We start from the raw sequence: 12994 nt of genomic DNA, 5'->3' as shown, positions 1-12994 counted from the left end.
GTCGCAGTGAAAAACGAGCCAGACAGATTTCTCTAAAGGAGACAACTGGACAGACAGTGCTGCACTGCCACGGGAATCCTCCTAAAACAGTGTTACGCGTCTGTAGCGTGACTTTTCCTGGGATTCTATCTCTATTGATTCCAGAAAACGATGCCAAGGACAACCAAGAAATGATGCTATGTGACTAGTTTTGCAAACCCTTTGCAACTCCAGGACGTTGGTGGTAGCTTTGCCACCAGAGTCTCTTCCTCTCAGCTTTTTGACCACTTGTTTGTCTTTGGGAAGTGGGGAGCAGAGCTCCGGGAGCTTCCGGGGCTCAGGAGCCTCTCTCCTTCCATAAGGGATCATAGCAGCTGTGCTTCAAGTCAACAATAATCATATCTACCCCGAGGAAGCGGTCATGAAACAGCTTCAGCAACAAAGTTCATATGGAAACTGTGATCTTAAAACTGTAACGTTTTAAGAGAACAAATCAGGTTACAAAATGGCAGACTCTAAAACTTAATGGCACGCAATGCAGACCTGTCAGGAAAGATATGCCCGCTGGGGCAATAACAGCATGATTGTTACGGGTTAACTGACAGTGCTCTGATTGGATTTGAAACCTGATCCATAGGAAGAAATTCATGCTCAGTATTATTGTTAGCCTGGTCAAAAGTCTATGGTTTGGGGTTCCAAAGGCTCTAGGGGAACCTATTACTGTTTGTTAAATGAGCACATTGTCAACTGCCTTCTACTTAGAAGTATTTATGTTTATACCCATAGGTTAGTGGTTCTCTCAGTCTTAGTCGGAAACATTTTTCTCCAGTGGGCAACAGTTAATGCAGAGTTTTGTAACTGTCAAAGTGCTTAGAATAAGAGTCCATTTAGTGAACATCTGTATCAACTCTACCAAGACTCGGGAAATATCACAGGAGGGTAGAAAGAATGTAAGTGCCAGAGAATGAAGAAGAGCGTGTGAAATGCCTGTTAGACATGGCGTGGACATGAACTCCCTGTGGCTGTTTGCCAACATAATACCCACAAAAACAAGACCAAGCTGATGAGATTTGTCAGCATTCCGGGGGCAACAGTCATTGGGTCCAGGGTGTTACATTAAAAGAAGACATGGGGAGAGTGGAGGGAGAGTTGGTGATGTAGATGTGAAGATATGTCACATGTGTGCATAAGATTGCCAAAGAAAAGAAAATGTATTCTTTAAATAATCAACAGTGGGAAGCAATAAATGGGACCTCCTGAAACTAAAAAGCTTCTGTAAAGCAAAGGACATGCTCAACAAGACAAAATGCAAGCCTAGAGAATGGGAAAAGATCTTCACCAATTCCACATCAGACAGAGTTCTGATCTCCAAGAACTCTCAGCAGAGGAATCTAAAATGGCTGAAAGACACTTAAGGAAATGTTCAACATCCTTAGTCATCAGAGAAATGCAAATCAAAACAACTCCGAGATTCCATCTTACACCTGTAAGAATGGCCAAGATCAAAAACACTGATGACAACTTATGCTGGAGAGGTTGTGGTGTAAAGGGAACAATATTGCATTGTGGGTGGGAGTGCAAGCTGGTACAGCCCTTTTGGATATCAGTGTGTCGATTTATCATAAAATTAGGAAACAACCTTCCTTAAGACCCAGAAATACCACTTTCGGGTATTATATCAAAGGATGCTCAATTCTACCACAAGAACATGTGCTCAACTATGTTCATGGCAGCATTGTTTGTCATAGCCAGAACCTGGAAACAACCTAAATGCCCCTAGACCGAAGAATGGATAACGAAAATGTGGTACATTTACACAATGGAGTACTACACAATAGAAAAAAATGACATCTTAAAATTTGCAGGCAAATGAATGGATCTAGAAAACATCATATTGAATGAGGTAACCCAGACCCAGAAAGACAATTATCATATTTACTCACTCATAAGATAAAGCAAAGAAAATCAGCCTACATATCACAATCCCAGAGAACCCAGACAACAATGAGGACCCTAAGAGAGTCTATCTATATGGGAAGTATATAAAAAAAAAACAAGATCTCCTGAATAAATTGGGAGCATGGGGACCATAGGAGAGGGTTGAAAGGGAGGGAAGAGGCAGAGAGGGGAGCAGAGAAAAATGTATAGCTCAATAAAACCAATAAAGAATTTTTTAAAAAATCAACAGTAGTTATCTCTGGGGTGATGATAAAATGCTTGAAATTTTTCTCTTTGTCTTTTTGTGTATTTTCTTTCTAATTAAAGAAAATAGCAACAATTGCCACAATGTCTGTTAAAATATGCTGTGTATTTTAATTATTTTTTTAAAAAAATCTATAATTTTCAAGTGACTTGGCTTCAGAGATTAGTATGCTTGTAGTTTCCATCAGTTTTTAAAACTGTCTTTCACTTCCTCTCTTATTTGAAGTTTTTGACTTTCTACTTACTCAGTGATTCCAGGAAATTAAGTTTGCTTATGCTGAGTCATCAGAAATGTCCTGAATTTTGTTTCTGTGAAGTCTTTTTAGAAGGTGTCAGGTCGTATTCGTAGGCTATTAAATTGGTCAAGAAGCCTTCAGGCCTGCCATAAAACAGCTCTTTATTACTACGAAGATCTCCACGAAGAAGCACCCCGAAGAAGCACACAAACCCAGACAGAGCAGAAAAGAGGGCTGTTGTGGTGACCCAGGGTGCTTCTGCGTGTCTGGCCCAGAGCAGGTTACTAGATTGAAGGCGGGGAATTGAGGCTCCCACCAGGAAAACTATAGGCTAGGGAGACATCAGTTCTTCAGGGTCAGTCCATCTTTGTGGTGTGATGCCCTAACCACTGTACTGTCACAGCACAGGCGAAAGCAGTTCTTGGCTACATGGGACATTCTATTAAAGCTTTATTATCCAAGCCGTGTCCTTGTACCAGCTGATCCTGAATCCAGATGTGTGTTCAGGGAAGCCATATCTAGCAACTACGAACTCTCAGTGATCACATTTTACCTTCTCTCTCTGTCTGGCTGTTGTCTCTGTTTCTTTGTCTCTGTCTCTCTTTCTCTCCTACACAGTAAGGGAAAGAGAGAGACCTTTTAAGATGGCGAGTTATTGCGGTACTCTCTAGAACTCTGACTTCCCCTATGTCTCTTTGCCTTGGGCCATAGAACTCTTCCTCGCCTCCCAGGCTCTTGCCTCTACCCACGCCCTGTGCAAATTCAATTGTTTGAAGTTCAGTGAGGCAGCCTCCTTCCAAGCCTCCAACTGTAGACTGCCCCAGGGTTTCGTACTGTGTGTAAAGAGCGACTGGAGCAGACACTCCAGCCGCAGTGTGACCAGCTGGCCTCGGGTCGTGAGGTACAGGACATTATAACTCCTTGACACCCAAGCATGAGGTTATGCAGACCCAGGCCAGTAAGGAAGGTGAGATGGGAAAGGGAGGGCTAGTGATATGCACCAAAGCATAACCTCGGCAGGAAGAGATGTGGCAGGCTGGGGTGTGTGTGTGTGTGTGTGTGTGTGTGTGTGTGTGTGTGTGTGAGAGAGAGAGAGACTGCTGAAGCATGGGCACGAAGTGAAGGCAGAAGTGGTGGTCGGATAGTTCCATGGCAATATGTGTGTTATCAATAGTTTCGCGAGGCTTTAGGGTCATACACCGTTTACCCCATACACCAGGTGAAAAGATAAGTAATGGTGAAAAGCAGAGGACGAGGCTTTATTTGGTGTAATTGTGCTAAGAGAAGGAACACATAAAGTGTTCTAGTGAACATAAGTCAAACTTTGGGTACTGATGTGGGGTTTAGGTTTATGTACAAGGCAAGGAGTCTGCATAATTGAGTAGTCCTGATGAAGGCAGAGCCACACCAACCTTTGGCACTTTGTTGTCTCCGGAGTTTTCTCAGCCTGCTTATACAAACCAGGGCCGCCTGCCCAGGGGTGGTGTTGCCCACAGTCATCTGGGCCCACCAGTATCAATCTTCCACCAAGAAAATGCCCTTCAGATTCGCCCATGGGGCATTCTGATGGGGATGCTCCTCTGCTGAGGCTTCTTTCTCTCTGGCATCTCTAGTTTCTTGACAAAACTTGACCAGCATAGCTACCTTGGGGCCCAAGTGAGGACTCAGCGTTCTTGAGTAAAAGCAGCTTCTAAGTCCGTGTTCCAGTCTTAGTCTTGTGTGTCCCTTCCTTCATGGTCACGCACAGTGTAGCTTACGTAGACACGGCTCTTTGTTCCATTCCTTCAGTACACTGCAGACTGCTCCATTGCTTTCCAGAGCTCAGCGTTGTTGCTGAGAAGTCCAACACCTGCCCCTCCTCCTCCTTTCTCTCCTCCTCTTCTCCCTCCTGCTCCCTTTCCCCTCCTCTTTCTCCCCCACCTCCCCAGCCCCTAAATTAATGTGTGCTTCCTTTCTGGCACATTCAAGATTTCATTGTATTCTTTGTCTTCCTAAGTCTCCCGATAGTGCTCCCAGTGTGGCTTGTTTTGATTTGTCTTTTGGAATCAAGAGTGAATGTTCGATGCAAATCTTTCTGCCGTTTGCTCTGGGAATTCTTGACTGCCGCCTTTATTTTCAGCACTGATGTTGCTTCTCTGTGGTCTTTGTCTGGGGTGCATATTATACGCCTAGGACAAAACTTGCATATTTGACCTGTTTTTCTGTGTTGCACGTGGAGTGAACTTGTCCCTAGGATCCCCCGTGTCACCTGTTTTCTTTTTAGCGAGTCTAGAAATTGTTCCATTTATTAGCATTTTAAAAATAACTCGGGCTACATTTCTGCTCCCAAGCATCCCCGTTGCTTATGTTCCATACTCATCTGTTTTGCTTCATTTATGCCTGTTCTGTCCCACAATGGCTCCTCTTCTCGTGTCCCCTTGAGCTTTCATATTTTAAGCAATTTGCCACACTAAATTAAAATTAATTTCCCTTTGCAGCGAATGTATGTTCTGATTTCATGTTTACTGCCTGCATATATTTAAGCTTAGGCTTCATAATTTTGATTTGCAGGCTTATTTTAAGTGGAAATTGTTTCATGGTTTGTTTGTGCTCTGCTTTCTTTCCTGCCTCTCTGCTCTCGTTGTATCTGTTTCTCTACATCTAATTGGTTCTGGGCTGTGGGCTCTCAGGAGTTTTTGAACCCAACATCATAAAGGCAGCTTCGGACTGGGATTGTGAATGCTGATCTGTCTCTTAGGTGATTCTAGCTCCTGTCAAGTTGATAATCAGCACTAACCATCACAACCCTAAGTTGCCTTTTTGATGCTGAGTTCAAATCCTAGAGCTCAGAACCAATTAGATTTAGAAACAGATATAAGGAGAGCAGAGAGACAACTCTCTGATCATGACTGTGAGGACTCCATGGATGGTGTCAGCCTCTGGCCAGGCCTGCAAGGTGTTATTTTGATTAAGTTAATGAAATTGGGAAGACCCATCCTAAAATTGGCAACACCATTCCCTGGAACTGGGTCCTAGAAAGCATTTTTAAAAAAAGAAGAAAAAAAGGAAGGAAGGAAGGAAGGGAGGGAGGGAGGAAGGAAGGGAATGAGGGAGAGAGAGAGAGAAGGAAGGAAGGAAAGAAAGAGCTAGCTAATTATACACATTCATTCATTGCTCTCTGCTTCTTGGCTACCGACAAAGTGTGACCAAATCCTCAGCACCGTTCTTATGATTCTTCTGCCCGTTAGACTGTCCCCTTGAACTGTGTGCCCAAACAGATCCTTCCTCCCTAAGTCATACTAGTCAGGTGTTTTGTCATTGCAGTGAGGCAAACAGCTGACCTAGGACTCGCTCAGTGATGCTGCCGACATCTCAGGTGTGCACGCAAGCTGACACGTGGCTCGTGTCTTTTCTGGTCTCAGGTGTTTGTGTCTTCTCACCCTTTGGGAGGCCACAGAGTTCCCTGAATCGCAGCTCAGGTCGCCTCTGGGTAAGGAAAATGATCCAAATTCAAGTCCCCGATTATCAGTTGGGGAAAACATCCGCCCCACCCCATCCCATCTGATTCCTTCACACAATTGCCATTTTATATTCTGTTATTTTGTATTCTATATTCTGTTACTTTTTCTCATTTGTAGATACAGTAAATCCTTTTTCCTGCAAACACTGTGTAATTTTTGTTTCATGTTTACACCTTCCCTATACATCTGGGGAATAATAGCAAGGTCACAGTGTGCTTGTTTATGCTGTGTTGGGGATCAACCCGATCCTGTGAGCTTCTGTCCAACTGCACTGGGCAGTCAGCAGCCATGTTTAAAACTTTACTTGCCATGTATCGCTTGCTGCAACAAATGTGACCGTCAGTACATGGGCCGTCAACTGCCCTGCTAAAGAACTGAATGGAAATTTTGTATTTGGCACAGTTAAGATGACATGCTACATTGAAATAGAATGGAGCGTCGATTTCAAGGATAAATTTAGACTCCCTGAAACAAGAGCTTTATGTCTGAACTGATTTTCAATGTCTGTAGTCCCTAAAGTACAGGAGCAGCTAAAGGCATCCTTTAGGGATTTAGGATGGAGACAACGTCATAGGATTTGATAACTTAAAAGACTGCGGAAGATTGTGCATTTATTTCCACATCTGGAAGAGGGACAAAGAGAAATGAAAGATTTTCCTCAAAGTTACATACTAGGCAGGCTTTGCAATTGGGTCTTCTTAGGCTTGTATTTCTGCAACAAAGTTGTCCACAGCATGTATCAGAAGTGAAGGAAGAAGAAGGCCTGACAAAGGATTGCTTCCCTGATGTGTTCATTGTTTACACCGTGGAGGCACTACACAGACAAACCACATCCAGGTTCCTTAAGTGCTCAGCTTTAAGCTACTCTGTGTTTTTCAAATGTCGATATGCACATATCAGCTTTCCTTGTTCCATGCAAAAACCTGCACTGGTGAGGATGCTCCTAATTCTCTTCCATGGCCACATCCTAATAAATGTCTGTTTGGATAAACACAGGAGAAAACTCCAAGAGTAGTGCAAACATAGAAAACGTACATTTGTTGGCCAATGACCACAACCATTAAAATATGACTCTTTATTAAGCAGACTGATTAAGCAGAAAAGCAACTTATTACAGGAACTTTGTGTAGCTCGTAAAGTTGCTGAGAAGGCTAGAGAGTTAGACCTGATAGTGAGTTTATAAAACCAGTGCAAACCTTTAGGCATGTGCTCTGCCATGATCTATTTATTATTCTAACAGGTTTTTCTTTGGACCGCCAGCTCCCAAATAATGACATGGAGAAATTTTTTTATTAATTGTGAAACCTTGGCCTTAACTTAGGCTTGTTCCTAAATAGCTCTTGAATCTTAAGTTAACCAGTTTATTTTAATCTACATTCTGCCACGTGGCTTGTTACCTCTCCTCAGTACCGTATGCCCAATTTCCTTCAAGTCTGCCTGGCAAACCTCCCGTGCCTCAGATTCTTTCCCAGAGTTTCTCTCTCTCCCCAGAAGTCCCGCCTACCCTCTCCTGTCTAGCTATTGGCCGTTCAGCTCTTTATGAAACCAACCAGAAGGCAGGTGACGTAAAACAGAGATACAGCTTTATGCAGCCTACAGAAAGATTATCCCCACACAGCGCCTCTGCCCTTGGCCAGCACTTTGGGTCCGGCCTACAGAGGTAAGCCGCTTTCGCTGTAAACACTGTGCTCTAGTGTGAACTAGGGACTCACAGGAATCCGCCTTTACTGAAGCTACCATTGCCGCGAGCATGGCTGCCGTTGCTGCTGTAGATAATACTCGCTGGAGTCCTGAAGTTCCAGAAATGACCTCTGCTGGGCCTGAAAGTTACTCACCTCCCTCGCCACCTTCAGCTGCATGCCGGTCCCACGCAAAGCCTCCTCCATCGGGAGTAGGATTGTTACGCTTGGTTATCTCTAATCAGTAGAATCTAGTTCATGCCAATGAGGAGTAGTCGTCTGTCTTGAAGAGACAGTTCAGGTACACCAGCTAATGAGCAAGTTTGCCAGTGTTTATTACATTTAAAAATCAAACTTGTCAAAGTGAAGTAATTGAGGTGATTATGAAGTTGCATTTAGGGACAAATGGCCGATTGTGCTAGCCTTTCCCCAGTCACACTTCTAAATTCACTCCTTATCATTCTCTGCCCTGTGTGGTCCCCCATGGCCTGATGTATCAAGGGCAGCATTAACGACTTCCTCGTGTTCTGTCCCTGGGTGGGTTTAGTCAATGGGAGGGACAGGCAGGAGTTGATAGCAGCAGGCTGAGGTCTGGGCGTGTAGATGCCCCAATCCCCACCTGGCTGGATTGCAAGATGTTTTTTCTCTGGACAGAGAGCCTGTTGGGTGATCCTCTCCTACAGCTGGGGTTCTGGCCACCACTCTTCTCTCTTGCCCTTCAGGTCTAGTAGTTCCCACTAGGGAGCCTTGGGTCACTTTCCTGTCTCGAGTCCTGTATCCTGGTAACATCTTTAAACTCTTCTTGCTGACCCCATTTCCATGTACTTGTTCGGTTGCTGGAGGATACCTCTATCCTTACTATGTCAAGCATTTGGATCTAATGTTCGCATCTCACCCATCAAAGTGCTGGGATCCACACTGCTTTCTTCTGAAACCCAAGCCTCTGATTAATTAAACTGGGTCAAGAAAACATTTTTAAAATGTGACCATAAGAGAAATTTGTACTCAAGGTTTTAACAGTTGGTTTTCAAACAGTTCGAACAAATTCCTTTCCAGTCCCAGACATGTATCAGGAAAACACATATATTTAAAGGATGCTGGCTAGTTCTGAGGCAAATCACAGATGCTGAGGAAGATAGATTCACAGACGCAACAGAAAATGGTAGCTATTTATCCTGTCTGTCCACATAAATGAATAGACACATGGCCTCCATTTGGTATGAAGTACCAACATTAGTGCTTCGCGAGTGTGTGTGTGTGTGTGTGTGTGTGTGTGTGTGTCAATGCAGAGGAAATTGGTATGTGCCTGAGTCTTCATAAGACTCTAACTGACTTCTTGTTTAATAGCTGCTTCCTCTGGTTCTGTTGATTGACGGACAATTTCCTCTTACATTCTAGCAGATGTCTTAGCCGCTTCTGCCTCATGTAACATAAAATGTTCCACACGTGAAACTCTTACTGAGATGACCCAGCAATGAGTCAAGGGAAACTTCTATTGCCTTCTGATCTCCACGCCAAGCCCTCCCCAGCCTCAAAAATTCATAAAGTAACAGTAAATGAAATCAACTGGCATTGGAGGTTCAGCGCACCCTCCTTGTCCTTCTGGCATCGAAGTTGAGTAATCAAATCACTAAGCTTCACAATGATGAGCATAGGAAGGCATTATTTTCAGTCAAAAATATGAATTTTAAAATCACTTTTTTTAAAAGGGCTTTTTTGGGGCCAGGATTTCTCTGTGTAGCTTTCACTGTCCTGGAAGTCACTTTGTAGACCAGGCTGGTCTCAAACCCACAGAGATCCACCTGCCTCTGCCTCCCAAACACTGAAATTAAAGGCGTGTGGCACCACCACCTGGCTAAAAATCAGATCATTTTTAATGTTTACTAAATGCTTTAATTTGCCTGTGCTCCTCTCCAAAATGTAGCGTGTGGGGGCTGCTCTCAAGCGGCTTTCAATCTAAATGGAGATGGTGATAAAAATTAGTTAAACCCCATTTAATGCTAAGCTGCATAGTGCTTGATGGACAGATGTTTAGGGACAGACACTGTATGTGCTCCTGCATGGTGCATACCCCAGCAGTTCTCACTGGCCACATGGCTTGAAGCAGTGACCCTGGTAGACGACCCATTTGGCAACTGTGCTCATATTTCTCCTCCCAAGCCTTATCCCAATACAGTTTGAAATTGGTCTCCATTTGTAGCACCCACGTCCTAAGATATTTCTAAAGCTTTCACTGTAATGATCTAACCCTTGGTTCTTTGACAGCCTGTACTTAAAACAAAATTCACTTTTTGAACCTGCAAATAACGCCCCCCCACTCCGATTCAGTTATTCTGACCATTTGAGGCCCATGATTCTAATTAATTAAGATAATTTGGACTCTGGTTCTATGACTCAGCTGTTAGCTGTTTCAAATACGATTGTGGAAAGCATCAACATGAATAGGCCTTAATCATAGGGAAGTTTAGAGTCCTGAGGAGTTGGTGAGATGTTGCTGTCTGTCTCAGAGCATGGAGCTGGGAAGGTGGATCAGTCAGGAAAGGGCAGGCTATGCAAGCTTGCGGACGTGTGTTCCAATAGTTAGAACACACAGAAAGCCAGGCGTACATAGTGGTGTGCACCGGGCTCCCTCTGCTGAATAGGCAGACGTGGGAGGATCCAAGGCCAGCCATTTCCAGCCAGTGAGCTCCAGTTCAGTGAAAGTCTCAAAATGATAATATTGATCACAACAACAACAATAATAATAAAGTGGAGACTGATGATAAAGACACCTGACATCAACCTCTGACCTGCATGTGCACATGTATGCACAACCCCCACGTGGACATGTATACACACACACACACAGATAAACGACTGAATGAAGTCTCTGAGCAGGGGTTGCTCCCTTTCTTACAGGTGAGACCAGCGATGTCAGGGCAGTGAGCTGACTTAAGCAAGTGAAGATTCAGGGAAAGGGTGTGTCTTCAGATTGGTGCCGAGGTGCACTTGCTCTCTTAAAACAAAACAAACATATTTAAAGGGATCTGTTATTCATTTCTAATTTGTAAGCATATGTTAAGGTGATTAGGGCTGTGGGAAACGACACATTGTCTCTAAGTGGTAGATATAAAAGTCCCAAAGCATTTGGCTTAAGCTGTCCTGCACTTCTTTACTTGGGAAGCAGTTTGCTTAGCGGGCTCTTGTATTGTACACATTCTGAACCTTGCCTCTTCTGAACAGAACTTATTTAAGAGCTCTTCCCTGTGAAGATTTATCGTATTGTTCATCTCCTTATCTGACGCACGGTGTTCTGCCTCAGGGATGCACATAAGAACTTACAGACTGACTAAAGAGGCTCAGTCCCCTGATGGAGGACAGTGTGAAGACACTATGCACTCAGTAAGATTACGGTCATTAGTTAATTCTACTATTACTATGACCAAAATCCGCGCAGGAAGTACTGGAAGAGTGGAAGGATTTACTCTGACTCACTGTTTGGCAATAGAGTCCCTTATGGCGGGGAAGGCATGGCAGTGAGGATGGCTGTGGCTGCGGCAGCAGGGAGGTGGGGCTGCTTCCTCACATTTTAACAGACCATGAAATAGAGTCAGGACAGAATTTGGGAGCTGGGCTATACATCTCCATGTTCTCCTCCATCTAGGCCCCACCTCCTAAGAGTCTATAACTTAGAATCGCCCGATGGAACCACAAGAAGGGAATTCATAAGCCTATGGGGGGCACTTGACATTTAAACCACAACGCCATATTTTGAGGTTTGACTTTTGCCTCAGTAGCAGTCAGAACGGACAATACTGTCTGCTGATGCCAGACGAGCTTCAGATCCCAGTCAGCCAGCAATCAGGAAGACAGGCAGACCACACACAACCCAGTGTACTGTGTTGCTGACCATAATGTGTATTTGTGACATGACATGGTGTCTTCAACTTACAATAGGTTCCTAAGGATGTGGTTCCAGTGAAATTAAAGAACCTGTAATTGATATGACTTTCTGTCGATGGAGGAAAAGTTTGTTGTTTTTTTTTTTAAATCTTTATTACTAACACAGTGTTGTAATAAAAACCCTGTGCATGAATCTTTGGATACATAAGAGGCATTTCTCTAGCCTGGATCTCTGGAAATGGAATGACCATTCTATTAATGAAACTGTCTTCCTAAAGGCCATGGTAATGTGAACGAAGTCAGCATCTCCCCATACTCTCAGGAATATTGATTAGTCCTGGTAGCAATTTCCACTAATTTGAATTACTGAGTTACTAGTGAAGCTGAGCCTCATATATTTCCTAGTCAAGAACAGCTCATTCTTTTGGTTATATTATCACTACTGTACTCTTTTTAAATGAGTGTCTGTGTGTGCCTGTGGATACAAATGCGTGTAACCCACATGGGTGACGAAGCCTGCCAAAGTCAGAAGATGCATCTGATGCCCTGGAACTGGAGCTACAGATTTGTGAGCCATCGTGTGGGTGCTGGGAATGCAGCCTGGGTTCCCCAGAAGGGCAGCAAGCACTTTGACGCTCTGAGTTGGTTTTTCCAGCCCCGCCTACTATATTTTTTATAGCCCTCCACACACGCGTCTAGAAAGGTCTTCAAGAAAACAGGAATATGTCTAGAGCTGTCACCAGCCTTGGGGACATTGTTCTATGATGGACGTGGATCTACTATCGAAGGGTTGAATAAAGTCATTCCCAGCAGCAGCAGTCCTTAACTGGTTAGCAAACGGAGCAACGCCCCTCTGTCTTGTTCAAATGAACATCACAAGCATCTCTGTAAAACACTGAGCTGATAACAATAAAAGATTTGCTGCCTCTAGTGTTTCCACATTCCGTCTATGTGCTGGCTTTACTAGAAAAGGAAGTGCGGGTAGTGTCACTTGGTGGTCAGCTTCCAAACGTGCGCACAAAATGCCTTCCAGTTGCTGCATTCATGCTGTAGACTCCAAAACCATTTTCTTTAAAAAAAAAAGAAAAAAAAAAGAAAAAAAAAGAAGCAATCTGTGTTCTTGCCCGACTCAGATTCCTGGCCCCCACCCAGGTTTCAATTTCTCTGAGATGAGAGAGAGGCAGTGGCTCTGAAGCCTGTAATCTTTCATCCCGTCTGCAGGGCCTGTGCACAGACTTCCCCAGACTCTACCCTCACTTCACTTTACTCCCTGTGCTGTCCGGGTTACTCTGCTCAGTCTGCAGATCATGTTCCTTGCTGGAGAAGAAAGAGGCCATTGAATGGCTCAGCCGCGTTTGCTCTGTTATCGTTTAACAGGATCTTCTCCAGGCCGCGGCTTAGCCTTCCCATCATGCTCTTGCCTCAAGCGGTGCGTGTGCTTTGAGAGCTTTCTGGGGTCCTCCTCTTTCAGATCGTGGTTTGATTTCTGGGTTCTGTCACTTTCTTAGAGGGTTTG

Source organism: Myodes glareolus, chromosome 2 (assembly GCF_982192425.1).
Source record: "Myodes glareolus chromosome 2, mMyoGla1.1, whole genome shotgun sequence".
Lineage (NCBI taxonomy): Eukaryota > Metazoa > Chordata > Mammalia > Rodentia > Cricetidae > Myodes > Myodes glareolus.
This window is presented reverse-complemented; position numbering follows the sequence as displayed.